An 18,487-nucleotide genomic window follows, 5' to 3' on the forward strand; every position below is an offset into this window, starting at 1 on the left:
GAGAGAGAGAGAGAGAGAGAGAGAGAGAGAGAGAGAGAGAGAGCGCACATGAATGGAAGAGTATTGACAGAGCTGGGCCATTTAGAAAATTGCAGCTTGTTCACTCTGTTATTATTGTCTCCTTCAGAAGTTTGGCTACATGGAACACATAGTCAGAAATAAAGGTGGTGTGGAGGAGTGTGTGGGGGGTTCACCATGTTAGAACTGCTGGAGAGTGAAGAAAGGTGGTGTGTGTTTGTCTGTGTGTGAGAGAGGTTCTGACCAGACCACAGATGAAGAGTCGAAGGTTATTTTTTGATTGCTGTACTGCATCAGACAGGACTAGTGAAATGGCAAGGCTGTAGACAGCACAGCCCTGTTTCTGTCTCAGACACTCTCTGCTACTGAGTCATGTTTTTGTTCTACAGATTTTGTATACTGAATTCTATATTAACACCGCGACCCTGAAATGGACAAGCAGAAAAGATAATAAATGAATGAATGAAAGAATAAATTAATTCTATATTAACACAATGGTTCCATTAAACCAGTTTATTAGTTATAAATTAAGTTTAATTTTATGTTTTGATTTAAGTTTTATTTTACACAATTTCTATAAATATTTTCACATATAAGAACCAATAGCATAGATTTATGCTTATACTTTTAGTAATGATCCAGCAAAAAGTATTCATACAGTAATTGTCCAAACACATATTTTTGTCCCATAGGAATGCATTACAGACAGAATAGTGTCTGAAAACTTTTGCCAAAATATTTCAAATGTCTATACAATTTCTCAATGTCCCACCGTTCATTACTATGGGGAAAACTTGTACTATATATATATATATATATATATATATATATATACAAAAATGTGTGCAAAAATCATAAAGCATGCCACTGGATCTAAGTTTGTACATTGGAAATGTGACTTGCATTGAGAAAAATGACACTTGGATTTACTTTTTAATGCCAAAGGCTTGCATGAAATTAAATAATCTACATCCAGACATATCTGTTGAGAATGACTAAATATTGCTTAAATTACATCTCTAGATGTTGATGATTCAATTTTATGCAACCCTTTGACAAAAAATAAAAATAAATAAGTGCACAGCTACAGCAGCAGGGCCTAATGTAAATGCCAATTACGTTTATGTTTCATAAATTATAGGGGAAGGCATTAAGTGCCTTGTAGAATATTTCCTGAATGTCAGAAGTGTGCACTGACCTATGCTCTACCAGACTGTGGCTCAGTCATGTGTTAGGGGAAAGAGAGTGTATTCACAGGGGATTGGCTGCTACTAAACATAATCCCCAACACAAAAGTTCAACAGTTACATGTGCACACAAAATACAGCTATATCACAAAATCATATTTCATTACTGATCCACTTTCACAATAGGATACACTAAGGGCTTTTTAATCGTTTAGCACTTATATTTCAGGGCCATGGTTGTTATGGAACATTTTAAATGACTACAGGACAAACGAGGTTGCCAAAACTCACTGTAGCCCCGACACTCACTCTCTCATTTACTGCTGCTGATGGGTTACTTTCAACTGGTGACATCATGCCCTGCACAGAATTTGGTGTATTGGGGCAGCATAGAACATTTCTCAGTACAGTGTCACAGGGATAGAATGTGTTTGTGTATTTTACATAATCAAAGACTATAGTTTGGCTGCCACGCCTGGCTAGTGGTTTCACTCTGCTACTGACACTGCATTGTTTGCACTGCGTAATCTCACTGTCAATCATTAATTGATTTGAAACTATCTTGCAGTTTAGAGCAGGCAGTAGAAGGGGTTGTAGAGCTTTTAACTACTATAGAACAGCATTAATAATTATATATGTAATACACCATTAGAATTCAAAATGAGAATTCTTCTGTGATAAAGCTTAAAGTCCCCTTGCAGCATTCTTTGTGAGTAATAAAATTTTTCTGAGAAATGAATATACTGAAAGTTTTAGGAATCTGCCCGTCCTACAATACAATGGTCTCAGTATTTCCATACCAGTCATGTCATTTTTGTGTGCCTGGATTTGTGTGTTATATGTCAGCGGGTCATCCATAACCAGTGCCAGCGTGTCACCAGTGAGTTCTCAGCCACACACCAGCGTACAGCAGAGGCAGGGAGGACAAGCGTGAAATTAATTGTTCCACTTCATCTACGCACAGTGTTCCTCTTTTTACAGAGTCATTTGTCGATTTGGGCACATGGGAGGAAGGGAAAAAGTCCTGAATAGATTTTTTTTTTGTCTGAACTAATATTTCTGCAATAATTTCTCTTTTCCTGTAGACAGTAACTCTTTTCTTTAAGAAGAAAAAGACAAAGACAAAGATACACATGTTATGACATCTAAAGTTAGTAAACCTTAAAAAACAATGATTTGTTCTGAGAAATCATATACAAAACAGACGTAACTGATCATTTGGTAGATTTCTAATCAGTGTGTCATAAAATTGTTCATGAGGGGTCATTAAAGGTCAATAATTGAAAACACAGGTTTTCATAAACTGGAGCTTAAATATGATTAAAATATAATTTACTTAAAATCCACAAAAATGAAGATGCATGTTTTTAATTGTACAGTATATATACTAGCAGCATTACCTATTCTTTTTCACTGAACTCAGTGTGTCTAATAATTTTATCCCAGACTGCATGCAAATCTCTGTGTTTTAACAGGTAGATCTCATCTGAAGTCACATTGGATAAAATAGGAGCACATGTTTCCATTGAGCGTTTCCACTCCCAGAAAATTCTGAGCAATGAATCAATACAAAAATAGAAGAGTTACTGAACCAGTTACTTGGTGTAGTTGTTAAAATTTCTCCCGACTTTATCTGGAAGAGCGTTTACAAAAGAAAAAATAAAATCTGTGAGAAAAGGGAGATTACACATGCGGATATACGGAGCAATTATAATGGCAACTGCAGGTATACAGCATTACATTTTTATGTTCAGATATGAACATTTTCATCATTATTTATAGAACCTTGCTTGTGAAAGTGTGACATTGTGATATAATTCAGGAAACTTTCTCATCCTTTAGTTTTTCATTGTGAGAGATTTACCACAGAGGAGGCATGAATAATATTTATTACAGATGTCCTCCTGAAATAGTAATCTGATCCGAATTGGGCTTTAGACCCAAACCTGTAAACATTCAGATATGAAATAATTGATGCCTTTTTCTTTGATCATGAAAAACCTCTATTTGATTAACAGGACTGTTTGTTTGTGGATAGTGTCTCTTAAAAAACAAACATTAAATCTGCCAATCTGAATGCATCTATTCAGTATGTTAAATTGTTGTGCACAAAGGTTGGGGCAGATGGTGGTTTATAACCCTTTTTTTTTAACAGTAGGATGAAACACTTTGACCTTTCTTGGTGGAATCAAGAATGATTTGATGAGTTCTACTCTGATTCTGTGTTTTAATCTTTGATACTGCAATGACACACACATAAAAAAGAGACAACAGAGAGAGTAAATTTGGGCCCTGGTTTGAGATAACTTAAGTCCTAATAAGTGTTTGTATATTATATGTAGTTATGACTGATTCCCTGTGTATTTTTAAATCGACCAAAGAGATGGACTTTACTATTAACTTGTGTCTACTGCCTGTGTCCCTAAGCTCACCATTTCATAGACCCAAAGTTGCCACATACAATAATACAACAGACATATACAAATAGCAGCCATTAAGGGTTGGATTTAAAGCATATGTTTGGACAAGTATAATGTATGCCACTTATGAATTCCACCAAGAAAATCTATGTAATGGATTTATTTGGATGAAGCAGTGGCACCATTACTTATAAAAGGAAGTGACCCAAAAAATATATTTCTCTCTCATTTTGCCACATGATAAAATATTATCCCCTGAAAAAATTCAACTAATTGATGGGTAATGTATGTTCATTTTGTGTAAACCCTTATATAATCCAGGTTTATGGTTGGTCCAGAGCCTAACTGGGATCATTGGTGGCAATGCAGTAACACACCCTGCATGGGCAACACACACTCACACATTCACTCAAAGCTATGGACACTTTTAATATGCAACCAGGTAAATGCTTGATATCTGAAGTTCTACAAAGACAAACAAGCAAAAAAAAAAAAAAAAAAAAAAAAAAAACAAGAAAAAAACTAAATAATAACAAAGGGAAATACAGAGATGTAGTAATCCTGTGTTTCAAATACTTTTCCATCTCCAAATCCAAAGCTCTTGAATGGGCCCTAAATGGCAAATATGTTGTTTTGCCATTGTTTGTTTGCTCCGGATGGCATTTTATACCAGCCTCTGTAAAAATAGCCTTGTTACAGCTCTTCTGCTCTATATCCTTAGGCTCTTTGGGCTCACTTGAATCTTTTTTTCATTTTTGGCCTGTATAGAATGTGTTTGTTTATGTATTTATTTTTTTAATTGAAAAGAATTTGAAAAGTACCGTCATTCATTGGCAGTTAGAGTTACATGTTCTAACAATTCCTACATTGGGTTTGTTGTCATCTATTCTTATCTGTATTGCTAGGGTCACTGACCTACCTCTTGTCTGACTTTTCCCCATATTTCTTGTTATAATAATAAGGTAACAACATTTGGAGTAAATTTTTCTCCAATTATATATTGTTCATTAAATATAGACGCCCCTACAGAAATATTATACTGATTACCATAGCTGTGTGGCATTTTTAAAAAATATTATAGCAATTTTCTCCTCCTTGGATCACCACCTTAACGTGGTGGAGGGGTTTGCGTGCCTGCGTGAGCCTAGGAGCTATGTTGTCGGGGGCAATAGCCCCTGGTAGGGTCTCCCAAGGCAAATTGGTCCTAGGTGATGGGCCAGACAAAGAGTGATCCACAAAGACACAGATGAAAAAGATACGAGCATGGACACAGCCTCCCTTGCCCGGAGCAGGGTTACCGGGGCCTCACCTTGGAGCCAGGCCTGGGGGAGGGGCTCCTTGGCGAGCGCCTGGTGGCCGGACTTTCACCTATGGGGTCCGGCCGGGCTTAGCCCGAAGGAGATACATGGGTCCACTCTCCCATGGGCCCACCACCTGTGGGAGAGGTAGTAATCCGGGTCTGGTGCATTGTGGATCGGGCCTGAGCTGGTGCGCGAGGTTGAGAGGTACCAGCTAGATATAGTTGGGCTCACCTCGACACACAGTATGGGCTCGGGAACCAATCTCCTTGAGAGAGGCTGGATGCTCTTTCACTCTGGAGTTGCCCAGGGGGAGAGGCGTAAGGCAGGTGTGGGCTTACTCATAGCCCCCCGGCTTAGCGCCTGTAAGTTGGGGTTTACCCCAGTAGACGAGAGGGTAATTTCCCTGCGCCTTCGGGTTGGGGAAAGGGCTCTGACTGTTATTTGTGCTTATGCACCGAACAGCAGTTCAGAGTACCCTGCCTTCTTGGGGACCCTAGAGGGAGTGCTGGAGAACACTCATTCTGGGGACTCCATTGTTCTGCTGGGGGACTTCAACGCTCACGTGGGTAATGACAGTGAGACCTGGAGGGGCGTGATTGGGAGGAACGGCCCCGCTGATCTGAACCCGAGTGGTGTTCAGTTATTGGATTTCTGTGCCCGTCACAGTTTGTCCATTACGAACACCATGTTCGAGCATAAGGGTGTCCACAAGTACACCTGGCATCAGGATACCCTAGGCCGCATTTCGATGATCGACTTTATAGTCGTATCATCTGACCTGCGGCCATATGTTCTGGACACTCGGGTGAAGAGAGGCGCTGAGCTGTCAACTGATCACCACCTTGTGGTGAGTTGGATCAGATGGCGGGGGAGGATGCCGGACAGACCTGGTAGGCCCAAATGTGTGCTGAGGGTTTGCTGGGAACGTTTGGCAGAGGAACCTGTCAGAAAGATCTTCAACTCCCACATCCGGCAGAGCTTCGACTGCATCCCGGGGGAGGCTAGTGACATTGAGTCCGAGTGGGCCATGTTCCGGGCCTCCATTGTTTAGGCGGCTGAACAGAGCTGTGGCTGCAAGGTTGTCGGTGCCTGTCAGGGTGGCAACCCCCAAACTCGGTGGTGGACACCCCGGGTGAGGGAGGCTCACTATCACTGGGGCTGAAGTGGCCAAGGTGGTAGGGAAACTCCTTGGCGGTAGGGCCCCGGGGGTGGATGAGGTTCACCCCGGGTTCCTAAAGGCTCTGGATGTTGTGGGGCTGTCCTGGTTGACACGTCTTTGCAACATCGGGGTCAGTGCCTCTGGACTGGCAGACTGGGGTGGTGGTTCCCCTTTTTAAAAAGGGGGATCGGAGGGTGTGTTCCAACTATAGGGGGATCACACTCCTCAGCCTCCCCGGTAAGGTCTATGTGGGGGTACTGGAGAAGAGAGTCCGACTGATAGTTGAACCTCGGATTCAGGAGGAACAATGGACCAGCTCTTTACCCTCGCTAGGATCCTGGAGGGTGCATGGGAGTTTGCTCAACCAGTCTACATGTGTTTTGTGGATCTGGAGAAGGCATTCGACCGTGTCCCTCGGGGTATTCTGTGGGGGGTGTTCAGGGATTATGGGGTACTGGGCTCTTTGTTACGAGCTATCCAGTCCCTGTACAAACAGAGCAGGAGTCTGGTTCGTATGGCTGGCAGTAAGTCCGACTGGTTTCCAGTCGGAGTTGGACTCCGTCAGGGCTGCCCATTGTCACCGGTTCTGTTCACAATTTTTATGGACAGAATTTCTCGGCGTAGCCAAGTGGCGGAGGGTGTCCGGTTTGGTGGTCTCAGGATTCCATGTCTGCTTTTTGCAGATGATGTGGTCTTGTTGGCTTCATCGAGCCGGGACCTCCAGCTCTTGCTGGACCAGTTTGCAGCCGAGTGTGAAGCGGTAGGGATGAGGATCAGCACCTCTAAGTCCGAGTCCATGGTACTCAGTCGGAAAAGGGTGGAGTGCTCTCTCCAGGTTGGAAGTGAGATCCTGCCTCAAGTGGAGGAGTTTAAATACCTCGGGGTCTTGTTCACGAGTGACGGAAAGATGGAGCGTGAGATTGACAGGCGGATCGGTGCAGCGTCAGCAGCAATGCGAGCTCTGTACCGGTCCGTTGTGGTGAAGAGAGAGCTGAGCAGAAAAGCAAAGCTCTCGATTTACCGTTCAATCTACGTCCCAACCCTCACCTATGGTCACGAGCTTTGGGTAGTGACCGAAAGAACGAGATCGCGGGTACAAGCGGCTGAAATGAGTTTTCTCCGCAGGGTGTCTGGACTCTCCCTTAGAGACAGGGTTAGGAGCTCGTACATCCGGGAGAGACTCGGAGTGGAGCCGCTGCTCCTCCATGTTGAGAGGAGCCAGTTGAGGTGGTTCGGGCATCTGGTTCGGATGCCTCCTGGACGCCTTCCTGAAGAGGTGTTCCGGGCATGTCCAACGGGGAGGCGGCCCCGGGGCAGACCAAGAACACGCTGGAGAGACTACATGTCTCGACTGGCCTGGGAACGCCTCAGTATACCCCCGGAGGAGCTGGAGTCGGTGGCTGGGGAGAGGGAGGTCTGGGTTTCTTTGCTCCGACTGCTTCCCCCGCGACCTGGACCCGGATAAGCGGTGGATAATGGATGGATGGAATATAGCAATTCTTCAACTTCAGAATGTGATGTATTCTTTGATTTTGCTTTAAGTTAGTCAGAAATTGGAATTGCTCATATTAGATTAGGTTAGCACACCTGCTGCATCACACAATATTTGTAGTTTGTATAAACACATTTTTTTAAACACAGGTTTTTACCTATAATGTTAATCTTCTTTCATGCTTTGTGTATATTTAACATTATTTAACATATTTAGTACAAACCGGATTCCAAAAAAGTTGGGACACTAAACAAATTGTGAATAAAAACTGAATGCAATGATGTGGAGATGGCAAATGTCAATAATTTATTCGTAATAGAACATAGATGACAGATCAAAAGTTTAATCTGAGTAAATGTAACATTTTAAAGGAAAAATATGTTGATTCAAAATTTCAGTGTCAACAAATCCCAAAAAAGTTGGGACAAGTAGCAATAAGTGGCTAGAAAAAGGAAATTGAGCATATAACGAACAGCTGGAAGACCAATTAACACTAATAAGGTCAATTGACAACATGATTGGGTATAAAAAGAGCTTCTCAGAGTGTCAGTGTCTCTCTGAAGCCAAGATGGTAAGAGGATCCCAATTCCACCATTGTTGTTCAGAAAGATAGTGCAGCAATACCAGAATGGTGTTACCCAGCGTAAAGACTTTTAAGTTATCATTATCAACTGTGTATAACATCATCAAAAGATTCAGAGAATCTGGAACAATTGCTGTGCGTAAGAGTCAAGGCCGTAAAACTCTACTGGATGCTCGTGATCTCCGGGCCCTTAAAAGTCACTGCACCTCAAACAGGAAAGCATTGTCAGTGAACACAATCCACCGTGCCGTCCGCCGTTGCCAGCTGAAACTCTACAGTGCAAAGAGGAAGCCATTTCTAAGCAAGCTCCACAAGCTCAGACGTTTGCACTGGGCCAGGGGTCTTTTAAAATGGAGTGTGGCAAAATGGAAGACTGTTCTGTGGTCAGATGAGTCACGATTTGAAGTTCTTTATGGAACAATGGGACGCCATGTCACCCGGACCAGAGAGGACAAGGATAACCCAAGATGTTATCAACGCTTCGTTCACTGATGGTATGGGGTTGCATGAGTGCTTGTGGCAGGGGCAGCTTGCATGTCTGGAAAGGCACCATTAATGCAGAGAACTATGTTCAGGTTCTAGAACAACATATGCTCCCATCTAGACGTCATCTCTTTCTGCATTTTTCAACAAGATAATGCCAGACCACATTCTGCAGCAATCACAACATCATGGCTACGTAGGAGAAGGATCCGTGTACTGAAATGGCCAGCCTGCAGTCCAGATCTTTCACCTATAGAGAACATTTGGCACATCATAAAGAGGAAGGTGCGACAAAGAAGGCCCAAGACGGTTGAACAGTTAGAGACTTGTATTAGACATGAATGGGAGAGCATTCCTATTTCTAAACTGGTCTCCTCTGTCCCCAGACATCTGTTGAGTGTTGTAAGAAGAAGGGGGGATACCACACAGTGGTAAAAAATGGGCTTGTCTCAACTTTTTTGGGATTTGTGGATGCCATGAAATTTTGAAACAACATATTTTTCCCTTAAAATGATACATTCTCTCAGTTTAAACTTTTGATCTGTGATTTGTGTTTTATTCTGAATAAAATATTAGATGTTGGCACATCCACATCATTGTATTCAGTTTTTATTCACAATTTGTTTAGTGTCCCAACTTTTTTGGAATCCAGTTTGTAGTTTATAGGTCTATTTTTCATTCTTCTTTGATAGACTACATTAGTCAATGGTTTGTCCTATGGATCTCTCCTCTGTTAATATTTTATTTCCTGTAGTTTACAGTCTATTTTGTCCCAAAGGTTGTATAAGTTTTGAATCTTCTCAGATTTCCTATTTCCTATGCATTTAGGATGTTTTGCCTGACACTAGAGGATGAGAGTGGAACTACAAATTAACTTGTGAATGTGGGAGCGTATTGCATATTTATTGCCTTTTAAATGCATATACAGTCTATATTCAGATACAGAAAACAGTTTTAAGTGTAAACAAGGCCAGCATGCTAATTATGTCATTTGATTCAGAATAGAATATGGAATTTAAAATATAATGTGCCATGATGTTTGCATCTTTTTCTAAGCAAATTAAAAGTAAAATAAATGTGCAGAAGTGTTTCTTTTTTTTCTTTGTTGCTTAAAAAGTCAACAGTCCTTTGACCAGGGGCACTCAAAATTTTGCTTCTGACCCTATATGCCTTCATTCTTGTGTGCGCGTGTGTGTCTGTATGTAAGGCAGCTGTTTTGAGACCAGGCTTAGGGAGCCAGGGCATCAGTGATGCGTTAAATGAGCTGAAAGGAACAGCATTGAGGCAGAGTCCCTCACTGGGATCAAGATTCCCTCATTCATTAATCACTGTAGCATCCACATATATGTGTGTGTGTGTGCGCTTGGAGGCGAGTGTGTGGATAGAGAGTTAGAGAGAAAGGCCTGATGAAACAATAGCAGACAGACGTATTTGAACAAAAGTTTAGAAATGTTCATAACAGCGGCGATTGCTCTAAGACTGCAAGGGAATCTCAGCTTCCCCTAAAATTTCAAAAAATAATTGATCAAATATATACTGTTGTGTGTACATGTCATTGAATATATATGCACTACAACGCGCTCAACTTTTGTTCAGAATCAGCTTCTTATCACTGGTAAAGACGCGGCTTTCCTCTCAATCATTCCCCCAGCTTCACAGTGCTTTAAACAGTGTGGAAGCTAAGCGTCCACAGAGTTCAATAGTGAAGCAGCGAAGTGCAGCGAAACGAGACGAGTCATTGGATAAATGCTGGGCTTTGTCCCGCCCATCGGACACTCAGCGTCACTGGGGGTCTATGAGGCATTGGGCTGGCCTCGGCTGGCCCGGATGCTCAGCTTCTGCATCATGATTGGATGATCTGTCTGAGGCTGAATACCTTTTTGACAGCGAAATGAGCGAATCAGCGATCCTTTGCCTAGCTCTGCTGGCCATTGAGAGGACACTAGTCAAGTCCCTGGAAAAGACGTGTTGTTGGTACGACAGGGTCACAGATCATTTTCTTGAAAATGAACGGAGGGTAGAATTTATGTATAAATAAACTGACACATTTTTTGATGTAGGCCAAAATTGAGCTTCCCCTCGTTGAAAGACCAGCATCTGCCACTGATTCATAAGCTTATAGATTCTACATACAGGTTTGTCCTGCATGTTATTGTGATTAGACGTAGCTGTAGTATGCCCTACTATATATGAAAATTCAGTTCAGTCACATTATATGAATTTGTATGCCTGGAGAGGGGATTGCCAGGAGTTTGTCAACTCCTTTTAAGTGCACACAAACATGTTTTATGCCACTGTCAAAAAGATGTAAAAAACCTATGGCATCCTTGAAGAAAAAGAAGTCCATGGTCCTAATACATTTCTAGTTAACTAGTTTTTTAATGTTAGCGTTATTACTCCAAATACAATGCTGTAGTTCTGTAGACAGGGTTACTGCATCTCTCATCAGGAGGTATCTTCATTTCTAACTGACCTGTGCTTACCCGAGCAGGGAAACATACCCCACTCATTAATTCTTACTGATCTGGGCTTATCTGAATTGGGATCAATTTTAACCTCTGCACTGACCACTGCATTATGCCACAGCATTTACCTTATTACATTATTCTGAAAAACTGATATGAGATGCAGTAATGGACAAATTATTTCTGTTTTATAGATCTAATACCATCAGGTGTCACTATAATTTCGATTACGGCTGTAAATATCACTGTGAATTAGCTTTATTGATATTACAGGCTACAAATAAAGCGGAAACAAGTGAAGTATTTTACACAAAAGAACACCATTTCAGCTGAAATAGAAAAGTGTTTTTAAAGTAATACTCTGAGTCATTTCTTATGGTCCAGCACAGCAGGACTGCTTACTGTATCAAAGTCAAAAAGAAATTATGTGAGGAGGCAGCTTTTTATGCATCCACAAACATGGAATAAATTACCAATTGAGATCACACAGGAAATATCAGTACCTGATTTTAAAGTTACCCCTCAGTGAAAACCAAGTTGTTTATTTAGTTATCCTATCCATGTTGAACATTCATTCGTTCATTGTCTGTAACAGCTTATCCAGTTCAGATTCCAATTCCGGAGCCTACCCGGAATTATTGGGCACAAGGCAGGAACACACCCTGGAAAGTGCTTCACAGGGCAACACACATTCACACCTATGGACACTTTTGAGTTGCCAATCTACCAATGTTTGTTTTTGGACCGTGGGAGGAAACAAGATCAAACCCACATGGATATGGGGAGAACACAGTAAACTCCTCACAGACAGGACTAATATTTTTAGTCCTAGACAATGTATCCTAATGAATTAAGCAGTAAACACCATGGTTGAGAATTTCTGTTGAAGCCGGAGAAAATTTTGCAAGCTGAGTTTCACCCTTAAAAACAACAGCAAAGACATTTTTTTTTCAGTTTCTAAAGGAAAATTGGTGAGCTTTCATTTCAGTTAGAGCCGCGAAGCAGAGCAGAACTATCTGGTTTCCAGTGGATTGAGGAATTTGACAGCATGCCATGGATTCCCCACCATCAGTAGTGTGAAGCTTCTGTGTTGATTTTTCTCTTTTGTGGGTGGACAGAGGAGGGCTATGTATCTGAAAGAGCCTCGGCACAGGAGAGGTTTACAGGGGCAGCAGGCACAAAAGGAGTGATGCGACCACGGTCACTCTTGACAGTGAGGAGCAGCAATGCTAGCAGCAAAGGCGTTAGAGCTGGAGTGTGGGGAAGTGGACTTTGTTCAAACTTCAAAAGGAATTTTTTTAACATAAAAGACAGGGAGTTTTGTATTTTGATGAGCAAACCGAAATTAGCTGATTGTCTTAAGTATTCGTAGGTTAGTGAATATGAAGACATTATGACTTATTTTCACATGCTATGATTGTGAAGGACACTCTCAGAAAACATGGTATGTTGAGGTATTAAAAGAGGATTATTGTCACTAAAGGTGCAAAGTGTATAAAAGTACCGGTTGTGTTACCTAATGGTACATTACCTTATATTCTCCAGAAGTAGATGTTATTATTTGTAAACTTTCATTGTAGAACTGGGCAAAATGAAATATCATAATATAATTTCTGGAAATTAAATGGGACATATGCAATCAACAATACAATCAAAAATCTACAATTATAATTGTTCCCTAATTAATGGTACAGAATACATACCCTTGAGGGTACCAACACAGCGTTGGAAAAAGTTACCACAAAGTAACAGTTTTTCTGACAGTGCACTTTGGATGTAATGTTATATATGACAGCTACTATACTTTCATTCATTGTTTGTAACCGTTTATCCAGTTCAGAGTCACAGTGGATCCGAAGCATACCCAGAATAACTGGGTGCAAAGCAGGAACACACCCTGGAGGGGGCACCAGTCCTTTGCAGTGCGACACACACTCACACATTCACTCACAAACTCACACCTAGGGACAGTTTAGAGTAGCCAATCCACTGAACAGCATGTGTTAGTTGACTGTGGGTGGAAACTAGAGTAGAAACCCATGCAGACATGGGGAGAACACACCAAACTCCTCACCCAGAGCATGTCTTATCTAATATACAAATTAAGTTTATTATTATTATTATTATTATTATTATATAATCTTACCTGTCATCACAATTTGGTTACTCCATTAAAGAGCTGGAAAACCTGCTGCCTGACATATCATATGGTAATGAAATTTTACAATCTAAATGTATGTATAATCTTGGCCACAACATTTATAAGTGCAATATCTTAGATTAATCTATATGTTCACTTGCTTTTTTTGTGCTTATACACACTGTTAAGTACACTGTCTTATGCTTACACTGTCTTATGATCCATTTACCTCATAAGTCAGATGTCAGAACTGGGAATGATGTCACACTCCAACTGACCATATTCCAGTTAAACAATCAAAAACCCTGTGCCCAAGGTTTTTTATTTAAACTTGTTCCTGGTTTGCACTGTTTAGTGATATCACTTGATAAAAGTGCATTATGTGATATTTTATGTATGAACGCCATGGAATTATGTTCACATACAGAAGTGGGACAGTACTGTGTATAAGGGGTGTAATAGAACACAAATGCATAGAATGAATAATAAACTGTATGATGCTACTGCTTTTAGATATTATTTTAATGTACTGGCAGCCATCTTGGATTGGGAATTTGGGGTTGGTTAAAGTAGGAAATCCAACTTACGTGGGCTTTCCAGTAGAAATGTAATTCTTTGATCTAGGGAAGTCTTGACATCCAAGTTCAAATAGAATGCAGCATTACAGGGAATAGTTATGTGTCTGCGTTTATTTATTAGCATGTTTTTTTCTGTCATGGCTTTCTCTCCTAGCTTTGAGAGAGTGTAAGCCTCGAGACATGTCCTGGCCAGACTCAGTGTGACCTGTATGGAGAAGATTAGCTGCGTAGTCTTAGTGACACAGCAGGGAGCAACGAGCATAGGGGCAGTTCAAAAGTGCTATGTCTTCTGGGACCAATGCATGCATTCTCACACCGAGTCATACACACACACACACACACACACACACAAACACATATACACACACATTAGGAAGAATGGCACCTCGTTCCCCTATGAGTTTGTGTTTGGGCCTGGGGCAGCAGCTGAGCCTGCTGTAGTGGATTTGCAGGGCTTTGGGGATGATATGGGGTTTAAGGGGAAGCACAAACTAAAGGGAAGGGGAAAAGGATTGGCTTTAGTTTAGAGCTCTCAGCAAAGCCCTCTATCTTCTTCAAACTAAGTACATCCCACTTTCTCTTCATTTGCTTTCCTATTTTGCTCTTTTTTCTTTACTGAACACATGGTGGCAAGAAAACATCAAAGTGCCTAATTTTAACAGGTTTTGTTCAAACATTTTTTTGTGCTGTCATATCCTCCTCAAATAAGCATTTTAATTAAGGATTTAATTGTCTCCAGCATGTACTGTTGTTCATGATTAACTACACATGAGAGTTTATATGTGATAGACTTTATTGACTCTTGGTCTTAAAGCATTTCAAAGTGGAGTTTTTTGAGTGCTGTTAACATGTTGTTAAATCTAGTCAGGGTCTATTTTATTGCTGCTGTGGTAACATAACTTCATATACATGATACTGTAAAGAGGAAAGAAGAAAACAATGAAGAAAAATAACTTTAGAGGGTATGAATTCACAAGTAACCCTATCTGGCAGGTTTTAGTAAAATTATTCCAAAAGCTAATTGCATTGCTAACTTTCATTAGTCAGAACCAAACCAGGCAAGACATTTTCATAAAAATCATATATATATATATATATATATATACTGAATCAGTGGATTAGGAACACCTACCTACACTTATCTTTATCAGCTCCACTGACCATCCTGGAGCACTTTGTAGTTACAGACTGTAGTTCATGTGTTACTCTGCATACTTTCTTATCCCCTGTTCACCCTGTACCTTAGTGGCCAGGACCACCAATGGACCACCAGAGAGCAGGTATGACTTGGGTGGTGGATCATTCTCAGTGCTGCAGTGACACTGACATGGTGCTGGTTGTGGTGTGTTAGTGTGTGCTGTGCTTGTACGAGTGGATCAAATACAGCAGGTATCCTGTGTCCACTGATGAGGTACAAGAGGATGAGTAACACAAACTGTGCAGCAACAGATGAGTTACTGTCTCTGATTACAAAGTGGACCAGTTAGGTTGGTGTGTCTAACAAAGTAGTGAGTCAGTGAGTGGACACAGTGTTTAAAAACATAGCAGCATTGCTATGTCAGATCCACACATACCAGAGCAACACACATTATCACAGCACCACCACCATGTCAGTGACGTTGCTGCGCTGATAATGATCTACCACCCAAATCATACTTGCTCTGTGGGGGTCCTTTAGGGTGCTGACCATAGAAGAACAGGGTGAACTGGGGAACTAGGGAACTACAGTCTGTAATTGCAGAACTACAAAGTTCTCCTGCATGGTCAGTGGAACTGATCAAATTGACAATGAGTTTAGATACAAAGCTGGTGTTCCTAATCCAGTGATCGGTCAGTGTACGTGTCTGAATGTATGTATACTTTGCTTGTCCAGCACTTGCATAATTCTGCTGAATATCATTCATTAGACTACAGAATGAGGAATACTTCTAGCACTCCCTACAGGTCTTAGATGAAACACAGAGGAACAAAATATACATTGTTATCTGGAAGATGTGAATGCTGCAATATTTTTTTCCCAAACTTTCATTAGACATGTCAGCAGTTTCACATGCAGCACTGTGTTTTGTATTGAGCTCCATTTACTTCCTAACTTTTACCTCCAGCCACTGCATCTTTATGATGTCTTCATTTTTAATCAAACAAAGAAATTAATTTCCCTTTGTGTTATTTTTTCTATTCACACCACCCAAAATTATTATAATGAATCTCACTGATTTTTAAGTAACGCTTGCTTCTCAGATTCTGCAGAATCTATTGACAAACTGCAGGCAAAAAAGAGTCTGCTGTTACGTTTAAATGTGATGGTAGCAAAATATGGCAGTGGCTCAAGACCCTCAGGATAATGTATGGTAATATAATGAGGTCAAATTAAAGGTAAAGGAAAACCATAATCCCCCATTCATATAAAGTCCTATCTGTACCACTCGGCTGTAAATAAGAGGAATTTTGGGCCATTTTTTGTCATCCAAAATGTCTTGACATCTTCACATAATAAAAGGGCACCTGCAGTTTTTAATTAAATTAAATTATAATATTTCAACCATGTGTGTGTGTGTGTGTAAGGACTCCTGAGATGAATCTTGAAAGAACAAACTTGACTTTAAAGAAACAATGACTACTGCTCCCTAGAGTTGTCCTTTTATTGTCTTTATCAAGTCTAAGACTTCATTTCAATTATCTCCAGCCTGTGCTGTGGCCTGAAGGCTCCTCGCACTGAGAGAGAGCAGTCTCATCCCTGTCAACTTCTATTGGCTACAGAGCCTTCCATCAATCACTCCGATTGGCTCAGGGGCATCGGCTGTGTTGTTCCGATTCGCTGCACATTCATCACTCAGTCACCACGATTGGCCACAGACGCTGTCAGGAGTAGCGGGTCAAGCACTCCTTTCTTCCATCCAAACTTTTGAGCAGCTCTGAAAGACTGCGGCTCGGGCAAACAAAAAAAAAAAAAGAGAGCAAGAGAAAGCGGGCTATAGGGCTGTGTGAAAAGAAGGATCAGAGAGAGCAATGATAGAATGATGGTTAAGAGGAAAAAGGACTGAAAGTATAGAGGATTGGAGAAAGAAAAGAGGTTAAGAGGGGTTGCTCTTCCTTTCTTTTGTTTCTTTTCTTCTTTGTCTGTTGTGGTGATGAATGTTGTTGTCTAAGAAGCAAATGCAAATGTCTCATATCAGTGCCTCACTTCTTTGTTCTGTCTCTCCCTCTCACACACACTCTAATTCTTTTTTTTTCTTTCACACATTTTATCTATCTCATACACTTTGTAGCTTCACTCTCTTCTCTAAGCAATAAAATGTTCTCCTCACCACACACACATAATGTTTCATTGTGTTTGTGAGTGTGTGTGTTTGTGTAGCGAATAGCAGGAAGTGGATTGCAGTGTTGGAGAGAGTGCCCAAATCATCTGTTCTCTTCTCAAAAAGAACAAAGGCACTCTCAAATCATAAATAAACAATAACAGCTAATTTTCCGCTTCTAGTACCAATCAAAAGTTTAGACACACCTATTTTCACAAGTTTTTGGTGGCCACAAGCTTTGAATTTTGCACATCCACACACAGGAAGCATACAATTCAGTGTGTTGCACTGGTCACCTTGCTGAATAAGAAACATAAGCTAGATGGGTATAAAAGCAGACTCCAGGGCTGCAGTGCACTGGGCTGCAGTGGAGTGCATTGATCTCTGGAGGGACAAAGAACCATCCAGATTTTGTGAGGAATTAAAGAGGTGTTTATGATTTAGAATTAATCATTTAAAATAAGTACCTAAGCACGCTAATGATCCTGTCTCTGAATGACATCAAATAATGATAATAAAAAAGTAAACGGGACAAATATAACATTCATTAATATAATCCATTCATTCATTTTCTGTAACTGCTCATCCAGGTAAAGGAAATGGGCGGCATGGTGGCGCAGCAGGTAGTGTTGCAGTCACACAGCTCCAGGGGCCTGGAGGTTGTGGGTTCGATTCCCGCTCCGGGTGACTGTCTGTGAGGAGTTGGTGTGTTGTCCGCGTGGGTTTTCTCTGGGTGCAGGTGGATTGGCTACTCCAAAGTGTCCGTAGGGGGGTGTGTGTGTCTGTGTTGCCCTGTGAAGGACTGGTGCCCCCCCCAGGGTGTATTCCCGCCTTGTGCCCAATGATTCCTGGTAGGCTCTAGACCCACCGCGACCCTGAATTGGATAAGCGGTTACAGATAATGAATGTATGTTACTTTATGTCCTATCAGAGATTATGTAAGGCAAATTTCAAATATTTTTTAAACATGAAACCATTTGTATGCTCTGATTTCTCTAATAATATTTGTTTTAATATATTTAATATATTCTATGTTCTACAGTAAAATACTGTGCCTGTTATACAGGGCTTTTCCTCAGAGTTTATAGTACAGTTTATATTTTAACCAGACATTTAAGAAACTGCACCCAAAATATATATTTTTTGCCTTTAGTTTCCTTAAATCTGTATCCACTGTGCTTTGATGTCCTTTTAAATTTAAGGAAGGTTAAAGAATTGTGTAAATCAAAGATGGGTTTACTGCAGGCATGAATGAACAGGATCTGGTGTATGATTCATATCCCTTTGAACTGAATATAAGCTCCCAATGTTTTCAAAACCCACTGCTTTTAACCTTCACCAACAGTCGTCTTTTCATAGGGT

General features: G+C 40.9%; 1 protein-coding gene across 2 annotated transcripts in view; it reads left to right on the forward strand.

Annotated features, from left to right (window-relative positions):
- The window catches only part of cacna2d3a (calcium channel, voltage-dependent, alpha 2/delta subunit 3a), a 220,840-nt gene that overhangs the window by 24,446 nt on the left and 177,907 nt on the right, over positions 1–18,487 (forward strand). The gene's annotated exons all lie outside the window — the stretch shown is intronic.

Source organism: Hoplias malabaricus, chromosome 14, assembly GCF_029633855.1.
Source record: "Hoplias malabaricus isolate fHopMal1 chromosome 14, fHopMal1.hap1, whole genome shotgun sequence".
NCBI lineage: Eukaryota > Metazoa > Chordata > Actinopteri > Characiformes > Erythrinidae > Hoplias > Hoplias malabaricus.